Here is a 15,191-nt window from a genome sequence, read left to right as displayed (position 1 = left end):
TAGACTTCATATTATGTGATACCCCTGGCGCCGTGAAGGATGTGGAAGTTCTCCGAAGGGTAAGGTGTAGTTACCATCATAAGGTAAGATCTCGAATTAACCTATATTTGAGGAGGTACCATAACAAGCTAGTACAAAAGAAGAGGATTAATGAGCTAGCAGTGAGGCGTAAAGTTGAAGAAATAAGAATCGCGCTGCAAAAACGACACTCAGATCTTACCGAGGAAGCCGAGCTTACGACACAGGAAGCCAGCGACAACCTTACACGCATTATCACGAGTCTGCAGTAGACGTCGGGGGCACGATGGCATGACAGGATACTGGTAAGCTTTCCCAGGAGACGAAATATCTAATTAGGAAACGGCAAACCATGACAATCTCCACCCCAGCAGACAGAATAGAACTAGCGGAGCTTTCGAAATTAATAAGTGTAAGACAGCTGACATACGGAAGTATATTATGGAGAGGTTCGAATACGCTGCAAATAACAGAGGTAGCCTGGAAGCAGTGAACAGGCGTCTTAGGGCGGAAAAAATCAGATGTATGCACTTAAAGATAAGCAAGGCAATGTCATCACAAATATGGATGACATAGTCACAGTGGCCGAGGAGTTCTATAGGGATCTCTACAGTAGCCGGGACATACAGGATAATGCCGAACGAGAAAGTAGTTCAGAGGAGATAGACATCCCACCAGTAACGACCGTAGAAGTAATGAAGGCTTTGAAAGAAATGAAAGGGGGCAAAGCACCTGGTGAGGATTAGATAACAGCAGACCTCTTGAAGGATGGCCGAGAAATTGTACTTGAAAAACTGGCAAACCTGTATACGCAATGCCTAATTACCGCAAGCGTACCGGAATCTTGGAAGAACGCGAACATCATCCTACTCCATAAGAAAGGTGACATGAAGGACCTGAAAAATTACAGGCCGATCAGCTTAATGTCATCGTCTACCAGGTACTCACCAAGGTAATCGCTATAAGAATTTCTGCAACCTTAGATTGCAGTCAACCTAAAGAACAAGCAGGGTTCCGTAAAGGTTATTCAACAATGTACTATATTCACACGATCAATCAGGTGATCGAGAAGTGCGCTGAGTATTCTCAACCGCTGTATGTAGCCTTCATAGATTATGAGAAAGCATTCGACTCGGTCGAAACCCTGGAAGTTATTCAGGCATTACGGCGCCGGGGAGTAGATGAGCATTATGTAAAAATACTAGAGAATACCTACAATGTGTCCACAGTTACCATCATCCTCCGTAAGGAGAGCAGTAAATACCTATAAGGAAGGGCGTCAGACAAGGAGACACAATCTCTCCAATGATGTTCACAGTATGTCTACAAGAAGTATTCAGAACTTTGGTTTGGGAACAGGTGGGAGTAAGGGGTAATAGAGAATAGCTCAGTAACGTCAGGTTTGCGGATGACGTTGCCTGGCTAAGTAACTCGGGGGACGAATTGATTTCCGTACTATACGAATGGAGTAGAACCGTGAGCCTGAAAATAATTATGCATAAAACTAAGGTAATGATCAATAACCTCGGGACAGCACAACAGTTTGCGATAGGGGTGGGTAGTGCAAGTGGTAAAAGAATATATCTACATGGGCCAAGTTGTGACCCCGGATCCCAACCATGAGGTAGAGATAATTAGAAGCATCAGAATGGGGTGGAGTGCATACAACAGATATTCTCAGATAATGAATAGCAGCCAACCATTGTCCTTGAAGAATAAAGTGTATGACCGCTGCATCTTACCGGTACTCACCTACGGGGTAGAATTTCGGAGGCTCACTAACAGGGGTTCACCTTAAATTGAGAACAACTCAAAGGGCAATGGAGCGCAAAATGATAGGTGTAACATTAAGGGACAAGGAAAGAGCGGAGTGAGTCAGAGAACAAACGCGTGTTAAGGACATACTAGTAGAAATTAAGAAGAAGAAATGGACGTGGGCAGTGCGCGTAATGCGAAGGCAAGTTAACTGTTGTTCATTACAGGTAACAGAGTTGATCCCTAGAAATGGCAAGCGTGGCAGGTGAAGGCAGAATGTTAGTTGGGCGGATGAGATCAAGAAGTTTGCAGGGGTAAATTGGTCACAGTTGGTACAGGACCGGGATAACGGGAGAATAATGGGAGAGGCCTTTGCCCTGCAGTGGGCGTAGATAGGCTGCTGCTGCTGATGATGATGATAACCTGGGTTGTACTTGGTGACGAGAAAACCTGTGAATCAACACTTCGAGACAGTCGATATTCAAAGGTATGTTTACTATAGCACTAGACTAACCATGTTTATGTGTTTAGGCCTGGATGAGTAAAATGTAATTCACAGCAAGAAACATGCTTTTACTCGTACTGTTCCAAATACCGCGTGTTTGTTGTGTACACAGAAAATACCAGGAACTCAAGTATAGATGCCAGTAAATTGAAATGTGCAGTCATTTTCAGCGCGTTATCAAATCAATGCAGTTGGGAGGAATGACAAATACACAACAGGTGAGTGTCTGATGGTCGAAAGACTGAATATTCCTTCAGAAGTTACGGGTTTGGGTGGGGGTTGGAGCGGACGGGACATTGTGGTTATCACGTGGGAGCCAGGCGATTTTGTAAAGAAGGCCCTAGACCCTAAGAGGAATCTGGTTTGCATTTGCAAGGAATGCATGCGACGTACTTGTAGGATTCTTAAACAAAAGGCTACATTTTACAAACTTAAGGAAGATTACAATAGTTAGAATTTATACTGTCTTCAACATAGCAGCTGTTGTCAATGGAAGTGAGGTGTGCACACTTCCAATAAGTGGAGCGAAACAAAGCTTTCAACTACTTTGGCTGAAAAAAGGAATAGGGGTGGCCAGTGCATACGTTATCCGGAATTCAGTGCCGACACATGTGGCATAAAATTTTAGTGGTCAGCAGTAGGTAAATGTCATCTACACGCTGAGCGCCCTGTGTGTCACTTCTATGAAAATTCTAAATGAAAATATCGCTAGGAACGTTAGCTAGACAAGTGCTACACCGCCACATACACATTTGATAGGGTGACGATGGTTTTTGGCGGGCAATGTTTACTTTCAAACTGTCATTTATGTACTGTATCTTAAATAGTTTATGTCAGTAGCGATATTTCGCATTTTGTACAAGATAATTAGATATATATTATGGACCTAGCTATACCACTATTTACGGTCTGAGTCCCCCGTGAGGAACATGGCTGACGGGGCCCATTCATGTGCTGTACACACTCCAGTATCGACACGTTGCAAAGAGTTTCTACATCTAACCAAAGTAAATTTTCGGGTAACATGTGGGGAGAGTTTCACTAAAATAGAAAGAGCGCTTTTTTCTATATGGGGCTGAACCAAATTGTTCTGTCGTTTTTCCTCATTGTTTAGATTTTAAATTGTGCGTGAATTGGTCGTTATGGTGTCAGTGTCGAAAATAAAATGTTATTTTTCTGTTACGTTCTCACCTATTGTATCCGTAAAAAATCACTCGCCTTTAATACCAAAGATACTTAATTTACACAAATTTGAGGATGTCGCTACTACTATATTTCTTCGTGAAGAGCCGCACGGATAAGCCTCCTCTATCACGCAGTACGAGCTCCAGGAGCAATATGATGCAATATGTTTTGATGATAATGCATGTATATTTAATGGACAACATCTGGGGATAATTTTAGAAAAAAAAAACGAAGTATTGTACTTTACCTTGCTTCCTAGCAATACTGTTTCTTTTTTTTAAATTTACAAGTACTGCTGGTTGCATCTTACCCGTGCAGTGTACACTTATAAAATTCGGTGTATGTATTTAGAACCGTAAGCAGCACGCATTAGGAAATGTGAAGGCTGTTAAGCACTTTCTGTACTATTTAGGCCAAAAGGGCGAACCAAATTGCGCTCTGAGGCGAATTTGACATGTTATTGCGAAGTCTTTATGCTCTTCACAGCAACAAAACTTTTTTTCAAAAATATCCAGCATGCGTAAAGTGAGATAACGTTTAGGCATCGCTCATAATTTTTTTCTTAGCCAGACTTCGCTAAATTTAGTCGAGGCACACGAGAATGGAGCCGCGGAATCCACATTGTCGCATTCGGAAATTGTTTTACGGATAGGCAAAATTTTTCCCCGGAAAAATATTGCTGAATCTCGACATTGCAATATTCAGGAAATGATATAAAACTTCAAGCAAACTGAAGGCCTGTACCATTTACACTCTGTTTGATGTTATGTGAAATCACACTATATTTCCTTGGAAGAAGTAGAATTTTAGTCTGCTTGTATCCTTTCTCGCCATTGCATATAAAATGTTCAGCCGTACACCTGATGCGATTACTTTCCCAAGCGGCAATGTAGTAGTGAGTTCAATAAAAGGAATAATGAGCATATCAAAGGCTTAAGCTTCGTTTCCTAAATATTTATTACAATTGTTATTTTTGTTACAGCAATAAACGGCTTTGAAAAATACATTTCTTAGCAGTTAGGCTTGGCAGTAATGGGTGATTTAGTAAGACTGCCAGTCAAATGATTCGTTTTGCTCAGTAGGTGAATCGAGCAAGCAATGTTTGGTTAAGATGACATGATTGCGGTAAGCACAAAGACAACATCCTGTCTTCGGGGATATCAGCCTTTAATTTTTTGTTAAAAAGAGAGACAAATTAGTTTATTCAAAACCATGCTGTGTTCGACTAGGTCCAGATACATTTCTGCAAAACATCGAGCAATAATAGTGCTCAACCATTTTTTTGTGCATTTGTATTTACTGGTAAACCTCATGTCTTATCTACGCCTTGTAGCTGAAAGTATTTAAAATAAGAGATTCTTTACATAAAAGCTCCACGAAAGATGGCAGCATTTACAAAGAAATTATAGATATTCATATTCGGATTTCGTCAGTCAGTGCAAACGCAGGTGCGACATAAAAAGACGAGAATTGCGGAAGGTTTTCGGGAATATTATGTGCGCCAAGATCATTTCCTTGAAGACGAAGTGTTAATGACGATGCTACGTAGCTTCGTATAGGCAAACCTTCAGCAGTATCCTCCGACTGTTTATACACAAAGCAACTTGATTGAGCAAATCTTCAAATATTTTTCCCTGTACAAGTAAAAACGCCAAAAGCATTGCCAATCTACTCACCCATAGTCGTCAAGGTCTTTGTACTCTGATTCATCGTATGCCGTATAATTTATGTAGTAAAATAAAATCTTGCGAACATGGTTCTCCGTCAAACAATCTGGATTAGCCTTCACGCAAAGCGAATTGTTTGTACCTCCAGTTGGAATGTAGGTTCTGTTAAGTAAAATAAAGTCATACAAAGTATCTCGCCTTCTGAAGAACTGCGAAAGAAAAAGAAAAATAGCAAAATTTCACTATCACTCGAACAACTTATTCCAAAATTATTTCTTACTTCAAATTATAGATACACTTTGATCTACGCGTCTCCCTGTATGTCATGTGTCAGGGCACCACCTGAGACGGGGACGCGTGAAAACCCCCGAAAAAACGAGGAAAAAGAACAAAGGAACGGCCATTTGAACGGCGCGCCATGTGCGCGCCACTCAGAGAAGGCCAGCGCCTAAAACCAGAGGAATCATGGCCAAAGGTGGCAGCACACTGGTCGGCCAATCAGGGAAGGCCACGCATGAGACTAGAGGCGAGATGGCCATATAAGGACAGGGAGGAAGCAAGAAGCCAATGGGAGTGCGCCACGAGAGAGCCCAGAGGGTATAAAAGCTGGGCGCACAAAGAGAAGGGAAGAGGCAAGAAACCGAAAAAAACAGGAGGCGGCCGGAGCACGTTAGCTTCACGGAATGAGCCAGGGGGACGCGGCCAGGCCATCGACCACGCCATCCGAGCCTGGGCGGGAGCGGGCCGACTTGGCATCGGCACCGTCATCCTAGGTGCTGAGGTCTTCGTGGCCCCAGCGGCATCGGTCGGGCAGCAGCGGCCAACGTCGACGCTCCGTCGACGTTCTTCTCGACGGCCCCGAAACGCTACGTTCGTGCCAAGCCTACTTGAGACCTCCAGCGGCAGCGGCTACCAGGGGGTAGCCACCGAGGAAGCACGCCGCCGAAGGGATGACCGCGCTCATCGAACGCCGGCATCAAGGACATCTAGCGGGAGAGGATACCAGGAAGTAGCCGCAGAGGAAATGTCAGGACGCGCGAAGCCCACGCCGTCCAAGGAGTGACCGCGCGCATCGAACGCCGGCACCGAAGCGAGACGAGGATGGCTACCACCGGGTCGCGGCCACGCAACGGGTGCGACACGTCAGCGCCGACGACAGCGGGGTAGGCCATTCCATTAGGGACATATTCGTAGGATACAACTGGGGAGTTGTAGTGAGAAAGAGATCAAGTAGGACTTGATGTAATGAGTGAATTTTGACTGAAGGTGTATAACTTTATTGTAGAGTCTTTTGGGGCTTGATTTGAATGGTATATTGAGCTGTTGAGTCAGGGGTTTGTATTTAAGTTGTATTTTGGGATTGTAGAGGTTTGAGTGTTTATCGTTTGTGTGTAGTTTAAATATTGAGTGCTTTGCCTGAGGGTTTTTTTGTGTGTGTAATAAATGTATGTTTTTAAACACGTCAACGGCTGCCCTGTGTCCTTTGGTCAGAGCTGGTAAAGACCACCCCACCATCCGTTCACGTGACAAATAATTGGCGAGCCTGCAAGGATTGATTTATCCTCACGCAGGATATTTCCATCGGGCCCTGTCACGTATCGTACCAGCTGGTAGAATGGATTGGGAAAGGTTGTTGACGTTGGTTCAGACGCGAGGTTTGAGCAAAGAACAGTTTGTCGAATAGTACAATGAAGAGAGCCGCGAAGTCAATCAGAGATTGGATGCAAAGATTGAAGAATCTCGCAAAGCAAGGGAAAGGCTTGAGGCCGAGGAAAGAGAGTTGCAGATTCAAATAGGAGAGCTGGAAAGGGAACATGCAGAATTAACGCAGTGCCTCGAAGAAAAAGAACGCAAAAAGAACCGTGAACGCGCTGCACCTGAGACAGAAGGTTTCCGCGTCGCTGACCTCTACGAGGCACGTGAGGAAGAAAGCACGCAGATCGGCGGCAGAGAAGGAACACGTGCGTTTGATAGAACGTAGGTCGCGGATCACGGTGAGGCCGAGAGTAAAAATAAACACAAAGAAAACGTTTGTTTGTTCGGACAACTTGCTGAGGAGAAAGTCGCGTTCGAAGCACGAGACAGCGAACTGGACGGGAGTGGTTCGACCGCAGTCCAGGCGCTTGGCAATGAGCACACCGAGAAGACGCGAGTCGAGGATATCTTTCTGCCGCTTTATAGCTCTGATAACTCAGTTGATTTCAAGGTTCCCGAACAAATATTGGTTGAGACTGAGGCTGAAAAAATTCAAATGAGAAAGCTGTGCAGAAAATCAGAGTCGTCCAGAAGTAGGCCGAATGCACAATACAACAGGAATACCAAATTGAAAGGCGATCTGACTCTAAAATTGCCCAGACAAGGCGCGGAGAAGGGCGAATGAACAGACGACGCGCAAAGATGAGACAGCGTAAGAAAAACGCCCACAGTGAGCACGGAAGGCCAGGTAACTCGGGGCAGAGAAGAGGTCAGGCGCTAAGAGGCCTGCGATCTAGGAGTCAAAGAAATGCACTCTGTTGCATAGTAGGAGGTGATCTTGCATGGCGTAGGGTCCTAAAGCAAACAGTCAGCGAGGCTACGTGCCCGAGGCGCGCGAGTAATATTAGCAAAGTGGGCTCTCAAAGCCTAGCCAACAGAGTAGTTAAGGGTGCTGAATGGAAGAGGCGGAAGAAGGTGAAGATAAAGCCATAGGTCAACAAACCTGATGGAAATCATGGAGTCGATGTATGTATGTATGTTAGTGGTTTATTGGCGCAAGGGTTTCTAAGACCAAAGAGCGCCAGAACTATGTTATGTGGTTTTTCAATAGTCATGTTTGTGCTTAAAATATGTATGAAATGAGTATGATATATCTTAAAATACTGTATATATGGGTGTAGAGGGCCCGTCCACTAAAGCATGAAGATGTTCATAATGGTGGCTGAAATGGATTATGGGTGCAACGTGGTGCACCTCGAGCCAAAGAGCATGCGACGAGAGTGGGCCTCCCGTGCGGACAAAGGGAGCATGAGGGCCTCACTCACTGCTCGTAGGCTCTGAGGTCACGCACTGTAGGAGATGAGTTTTAAAAACTTGATGTCTGCAAGATAACTTAAAACACTTTTGTTTGTAAACATAGGTTCATCTCCTAAAACAGTGAAGGATGTAGTGGAATGTTGTAGATATATATTTTTTGGAAATGCCGTTTTCTGGCTTCATTCCAGAATGTGCCCTCAATTAACACATGGAGGACGGTGAGCCGTTCCCCACACTTGTTACAAACAGGTGGGAGTGTTTCATTCAAAACATATGCGTGTGTAGCGTAAGTGTGGCCTATTCGCAGTCTGCAGATGGATACTTCAATGAATCTGTTTTGTTTTTCTGTTGTGTATCTTCCTAGGTTTGTTTTTACTGAGTGGAGTTTGTTGTCTGTGTGTGTGTCCCACATGTGCTGCCAGCATTTACGGATTGCCCTCCGGATTACTGGTTTCAGATCGAGGTGAGGGACCTGCGCTACATCAACACCACTACGTAGGGCCGCCAAAGTGGCGTTCTGGTCAGCAATTTCATTGCCCAGAATGCCACTGTGTCCAGGGATCCAGCAAACAAGTATTTTTAGCTTTGACTTATAGGCAGTTATAAGAGCTTTAAAGAGGCGGTTTAGAATAACGTTTTTTGTGGGCTTAAAGGAATACAATGCAGTTACTACGCTTAGGGAGTCTGTGTAGATGACTGATTGTTGTATTTTGTTCTGTGTAATGTGTTCCACTGTGATTAGAATACCATAGGCTTCTGCTGTAAAGATGCTACAATTTCTGTTCAATGTCCTTGTGCTGGCAAAGTCCGGGCCATGTGCAGCACAGGACACAGAAGAAGAAGACTTGGAAGCATCTGTGTAAAAAGAGGCGTATGGATATTTGTGATGTAAACTTAAGAAATGCTGTAAAATCAATTCGCGAGGTGCACGGCGCTTGTCAGTTTGTTTAAAGGATGTGTCACAATGAATAGTTGACATGTCCCAAGGTGGGACTATATCGGCGATACAGGTTTTTATGCCATCATCTAAAGACACCCCTATCTCCTCTGCAAGGCCTTTGACACGCAAGGCTACAGGGGCAGGGATCGACGGGCGCGCTAAATACAAATGGGCGGATGAGATGTCATTTACAATAGAATTGCATGGGTGATTCGTCATAGACATTGTCCTAATAGCATAGAGGAGTGCTGTATAAGCACGCTGGTGCTCTAGGCACCAGTGGTCGCATTCTACATAAAGACTCTGGATTGGACTTGTCCTGAAGGCTCCAGTGGCAAGGCGAAAGCCCAAATGTAGTACTGGGTCTAACATTTTTGAGGCAGTTTTAGACGCGGACCCGTATGTTACACTTCCATAGTCTATACGTGACCTAACTAAACTCACAAAGAGACGTAGAAGCCAGTCTTTATCAGCACCATAAGACTGATGTGACAACACTTTTAAAATGTTAATGGTGTTTAGGCATTTTTGTTTGAGTTTCTTTAAGTGCTGTACGTACGTTAGTTTTCCGTCAAGTACAACACCTAAAAACTTGTGTTCTTTCTTGACAGCAATCCGTTCTCCGTTCAGTGTGACATCGGGTTCTCGACGAATTCCACGCTGTCTTGTGAATAAAACACATGTACTTTTGTGAGGATTCAATTTAAAACCATTTTCTTCCGTCCATTTTGCGAGCCTGTTCACACCTAACTGTATCTGCCTTTCACATATGGGCTGTTTGCATGACCTAAAGCTTATTTGGATGTCGTCAACATACATTGAGTAGGAGATTGAGGGTGGCAACGATTTCCCAAGTGAATTCATTTTAATTATAAACAGAGTACAGCTTAATACTCCACCCTGGGGAACCCCATTTTCTTGTATGTATGTTCTTGATACCACTGTCCCTACTCTTACCCTAAATGTCCGCTCCGACAAATAACTTTCAATAGTGTTTAGCATATGTCCAGACACACCGAATGCCTTGAGATCAAGCAGTATGCCGTAACGCCAAGTTGTGTCGTATGCTTTTTCTAAGTCAAAGAAAACAGAAAGACAGTGCTCTTTGTGGATAAAAGCATCCTTGACATACGACTCAAAGGCAACTAGCTGGTCAGTTGTGCTTCGACCTGATCGGAAACCAGCCTGACAACTGTCCAGGATGCCGTTATATTCAAGAAAATAGATTAGCCTCTTATTTACCATTTTTTCAAAAACCTTTCCTAAGCAACTTGTCAGAGCTATTGGTCGGTAACTGGCAGGTAGTGAGGCATCTTTCCCCTGTTTTATTACGGCAACTACAACTGCTTCTCTCCAAGCTCTCGGAAAGTATCCCGCCGCCCATATTTTGTTGAACAAGTGCAAGAGTGTTCGGAGAGTTTCTGGGTGCAGATGTTGTATCATTGTGTATGATATACTATCTGCCCCAGGTGCTGAAGCCTTACATGTTCCCAAGGTGACCAAAAGCTCTGTTATGGAAAATTCGGTGTTGTATGGTTCGTCAGATCTTTTGTTATCACGAATCGGTTTCTTCTCCATAGATGTTTTGTGTCGTAAGAAAGCATTCGTGTAATGAGCAGAACTCGATACATATGAAAAGTATTTCGCAAGTGTGTTTGCCTGCGCCTCTAGGGTATCGCCTGTACTGTTGACCAAAGGTAGGGTGTGTGTTTTCCGTCCATTAAACTTTTTAATTCTGTTCCATACTTTGCCTGCATCTGTGTACGAGTTGATAGAAGTTACGAAAGAGCGCCAGCTATCTCTTTTTGCCTGCTGGCGAATGCGTTTTCCTTGTGCTTTTGCACGTTTGAAGGAAATCAAGTTTTGCGTAGTGGGGTACCTGCGAAGGACACCCCACGCCTTATTTTGAGCCTGCCGTGCAAGCCTACACTCTTCATTCCACCACGGCCTCCTAGTGTTAGGTGTGGCACCAGATGTTTGCGGAATTGAACCCTCGGCAGCATGAAGAATGTGTGCAGTCACCAGTTCACAATCTTCGTCAATGCCCAAATAGCTTAAGGACGTGTATGAAAGCTGAGATAATTGTTTAAGTTTTAACCAATCAGCACCAGATTCCTTAAAATTTTTATGGCAGATGGAACTGTTACGGGCTTTACCAATGCCTTTCAAGATGACAGGGAAGTGGTCGCTTCCATAGGGGTTGTCGTCCACTTCCCATTCAACAACCGGAAAGAGGACAGAAGAGCCGATCGCCAAGTCTATGTGTGAGTATGTATTGTGTGTAGTGTTGTAGTATGTCGGCTCTTTTTTGTTAAAGAGACAAGCTCCGGATGAGAAGATGAATTTTTCTATCAAGCGGCCCCGGGAATCTGTGCGTTCAGATCCCCATAGTGGGCTGTGTGCATTCAAGTCACCTACGAGTAGGAACGGTTCCGGCAGCTGATCTATGAGAGACTCAAATTCAGAGCTAGATAAACGATATTCAGGGGGAATGTATAGTGAGCAAATTGTTGTTAATCTGTTGAAAATAATTGCCCGGATTGCAACCGCTTCTAGGGCGGTACGCAATTGAAGAGATTGGCAAGGGATAGATTTTGCGTAACTATGGCTACGCCACCAGAGCAATGCGTGCAGCTATCCCTGTCTCTCCGAAATACTGAGTATTGGTTCAGGAAATTGGTGTGCTTGGGTTTCAAGTGTGTCTCCTGTAAACATAAGATGGCTGATTGTGTTTTGTGTAGGATTTCATATATATCATCTAGGTTTTTAATAAGGCCCCGGCAGTTCCACTGTGTAATTATTTGTGCTACCATAAATGTTTAGGGAGGAGATTTTGCCTGGTGTAGATGAGGACTCGGGCTGGATGTATACTATCTATGAGTTCTGACTTGGGCCTGTGACACGGGTGGCTGGTGGCTTTTTGCCTCGCCCCGCCATGGTGCGCTGTTCTCTTTCCGCCTTTGGCACTGGCAGAGACGGTGTTACCTCCATGTCATCATCTGAGTGGTGTGACAGTGACGAGATGGAGTCCTTGCGGGCTCCACCTCGGGATATGTTCGAAGTGGAGGCAGGAGCCCCTGCCGTCCCCGACTGTTTGTTGGACACAGAAGTGGTCGTGGGACCGACCACATCTACGTCCATGGCCGCCTGCAGTCTGGCAGCCGGAAGAGGAGGATTGACGGCAGAGCCGTCAGTCCTCACACTCGCAGCTAACACAACACTTGCGGGCGCCACAGGTGTCGTGTCGGATGGTTGGGCTGCCTTGGGCAGCACCTGGCGGGGCTGGGACGGCACCAAGTCTGCTTCGCAGTACTGGGTGGCCGCCGTGACTAGACGCCGCTCCGCCCCCCGGCGAGCTGCATCGGCATACCTTTGCGAAAACATTGAGTGTTTCTGTCGTGCTTCTTGATAGGTGATGTTCTGTGTGACCTTCATTTTTATGATTTCTTTCTCGGCTTTGAATTTAGCACATGACCGAGAGTATGCAGCGTAGGGATGTTCACAGTTGGCCCATTTCAATACGTTAGAAGCACAGTTCTCTGAAGGGTCATGATGTCCTGCGCACTTGGCGCATGTCAGTTTTCCGCGGCAGGTGGTAGTACTGTGCCCATACCGCTGGCACTTGAAGCAGCGGCGTGGGTTGGGTATGTAAGGTCGTACGTTGCAATGAAGGAAGCCTGCAGTGACAGACTCCGGTAGGACACTTCGGTCAAAAGTTAGGATCACATGTTTCGTTTTTACTTCTTTGCCATCGCGTCTGATCATTATTCTTCTTACCGCAGTAACGCCCTGGTCACGCATGCCCTCGAGGAGGTCAGACTCACTTTCATTGAGCAGGTCCATCTCGGATATGACGCCCTGCGAGCTGTTAAGGCTCCGGTGTGGCTTTACAGCTACTTCAAGGCCGAGTAGGTCGGTCTGGTTCAAGAGACTATCAGATTGTTTTTTAGTAGATAGTCCTACAAGCACGTCCCCTGATGTCAGCTTCTTTGCCTTGTAGTTCGCGCCAACTACACTCTCAATGAACTTGGCAATTAAGAAGACCGACTTGCAGGTAACTGGAGATTCCTTGTTCTTAGATTGTATCACTAAGAAGCGAGGAAAGTTGCCCGGGGTGTTAAATTTCATGTTGGGCAGAGGTTTTAAAATTACATCGGTGCGGGCCCTTTTTTGGGCCCGATCATTTGGAAGAGAGAATTTCGAAAATACCATGCGACATAGTATAAAGCAGGGAACTGGGGTACTTTCTTCTTTGACGTTACCCTGATGGTCAAAGACGTCCCGGAGCTCCCAGTCTGATAGACAGACAGGGAGCCCATCGGCCGGAGCTTGACCAGGGCTCCGACGGCCAGCGTTCACGGCTTCTAACCCTTCACCTTTCAACTTCTCGCCACGGTAGGTAACAGCTTAAGTATGGGGGGCTCGGGGTACGCGGTGTCGCCACTCACCGTAACCAAGATTACTCAAGGTGCCCCGTGCGGGGAATCATGGAGTCGACTTGGACAGAATAGGACCCATAACGGTGACGAATAAGTGGTGTGTTGGGGTAGAGCATACATGTTGTAGTATAGTGAAAAGGCAAGCTTGGTGTAGAGGTATGTAATAGAGATATGAATGATTGAGGGAAGAAGTATGTATTTGAGAAACAGGTTGTGTATTAAAGTAAAGCACAACTGTTGTAGTATCAAGCGGATGAAAATGCGTTGTAGGGGTGTGACGTGTACATGAAAATGAGGTCGTTTAGAAGTGTATATAGATAAGGAGTGTTTGCTAGCTTGAGATTTATTGAAGTGTTTGATTTTTTGTGATGCTAGGGCAGACTGTATGAGTAGGTTGGTTCAAGAGAGTGAAATGCTGGGCTTGTTGGTTCATACTGTTGCAAAAAAGAAACCAGCGGCAAGCACACGCAGGACAAGAGAAGGAGGGACACAGCGTTGTGTTTGTGTCCCTCCTTCTCTTGTCCTGCGTGTGCTTGCCGCTGGTTTCTTTTTTGCAAGAGTAGGTTGGTGTAAGTGTATGAACTGTCGATGTAGAAGTAGTGGATGCAAAGTGCGGATTGAGGAGCAGGAGGAGGAAAAACGTTCATTTGTGTGTATTGGGGAGGAGCGTTGTTGAATAAGAGATACTTGATGTTTGATTTTTATGATGTGTTAGAGCGGAGTATTTGAGTAGATTGGTGTTTGAGAAAGTGATGTATTGGTGATAGAACGGAAACGTGGTGTGAACCAGCTGTGCGTGTTGTGTAGACATGAGGGAAATAAAGACAGGTGTGGAAAAAGTGAAGGCGAGGTGAAGTGGGAAGTGATGAGTGGTTGTGAACAGTGGACTCATGAGAAGTGGGCAAGAATTGTGGAACAAGAGGACCTCGGTGGACAACATGAAGCAGTTTTTTGAGAAAAAATTCTTAAAGCGGGGGGTAATTGTCATTTGTCAGGGCACCCCCTGAGAGGGGGACGTGTCAAAACCCCCGAAAAAACGAGGAAAAAGAACGAAGGAACGGCCATTTGAACGGCGCGCCATGAGCGCGCCAATCAGTGAACGCCAGCGCCTAAAACCGGAGGAATCATGGTCAAAGGTGGCAGCACACTGGTCGGCCAATCAGGGAAGGCCACGCATGGGACTAGTGGCGAGATGGCCATATAAGGACAGGGAGGAAGCAAGAAGCCAATGGGAGAGCGCCCCGAGAGAGCCCAGAGGGTATAAAAGCGGGGCGCACAAAGAGAAGGGAAGAGGCAAGAAACCGAATAAACCAGGAGGCGGCCGGAGCACGTGAGCTTCACGGAACGAGCCAGGGGGACGCGGCCAGGCCATCGACCACGCCATTCGAGCCTGGGCGGAAGCGGGCCGACTTGGCATCGGCACCGTCATCCTAGGTGCACCACGAACCTGTGTCTTCGTGGCCCCAGCGGCATCGGTCGGGCAGCAGCGGCCAACGTACACGCTCTGTCGACGTTCGTCTCGACGGCCCTGAAAGGCTACGTTCATGCCAAGCCTACCTGAGACCTCCAGCGGCAGCGGCTACCAGGGGGTAGCCACCGAGGAAGCGCGCCGTCGAAGAGATGACCGCGCGAATCGAACGCCGGCATCAAGGACATCTAGCGGGAGAGGA

At 45.9% G+C, this 15,191-nt stretch overlaps 1 long non-coding RNA gene across 1 annotated transcript in view; it reads right to left on the bottom strand.

Annotated features, from left to right (window-relative positions):
• Window positions 1-15,191, bottom strand: part of LOC144167241 (uncharacterized) — a 73,931-nt gene that overhangs the window by 38,361 nt on the left and 20,379 nt on the right. The window contains exon 2 of the long non-coding RNA XR_013321896.1: window positions 5,140-5,339. This is a non-coding gene — a long non-coding RNA (uncharacterized LOC144167241). The remainder of the gene's footprint in view (window positions 1-5,139; window positions 5,340-15,191) is intronic.

Source organism: Haemaphysalis longicornis, unplaced genomic scaffold, assembly GCF_048455015.1.
Source record: "Haemaphysalis longicornis isolate Haplotype H1 unplaced genomic scaffold, Haemaphysalis longicornis Haplotype H1 scaffold_2, whole genome shotgun sequence".
In the NCBI taxonomy this organism is placed as follows: domain Eukaryota; kingdom Metazoa; phylum Arthropoda; class Arachnida; order Ixodida; family Ixodidae; genus Haemaphysalis; species Haemaphysalis longicornis.
This window is presented reverse-complemented; position numbering and strand designations above follow the sequence as displayed.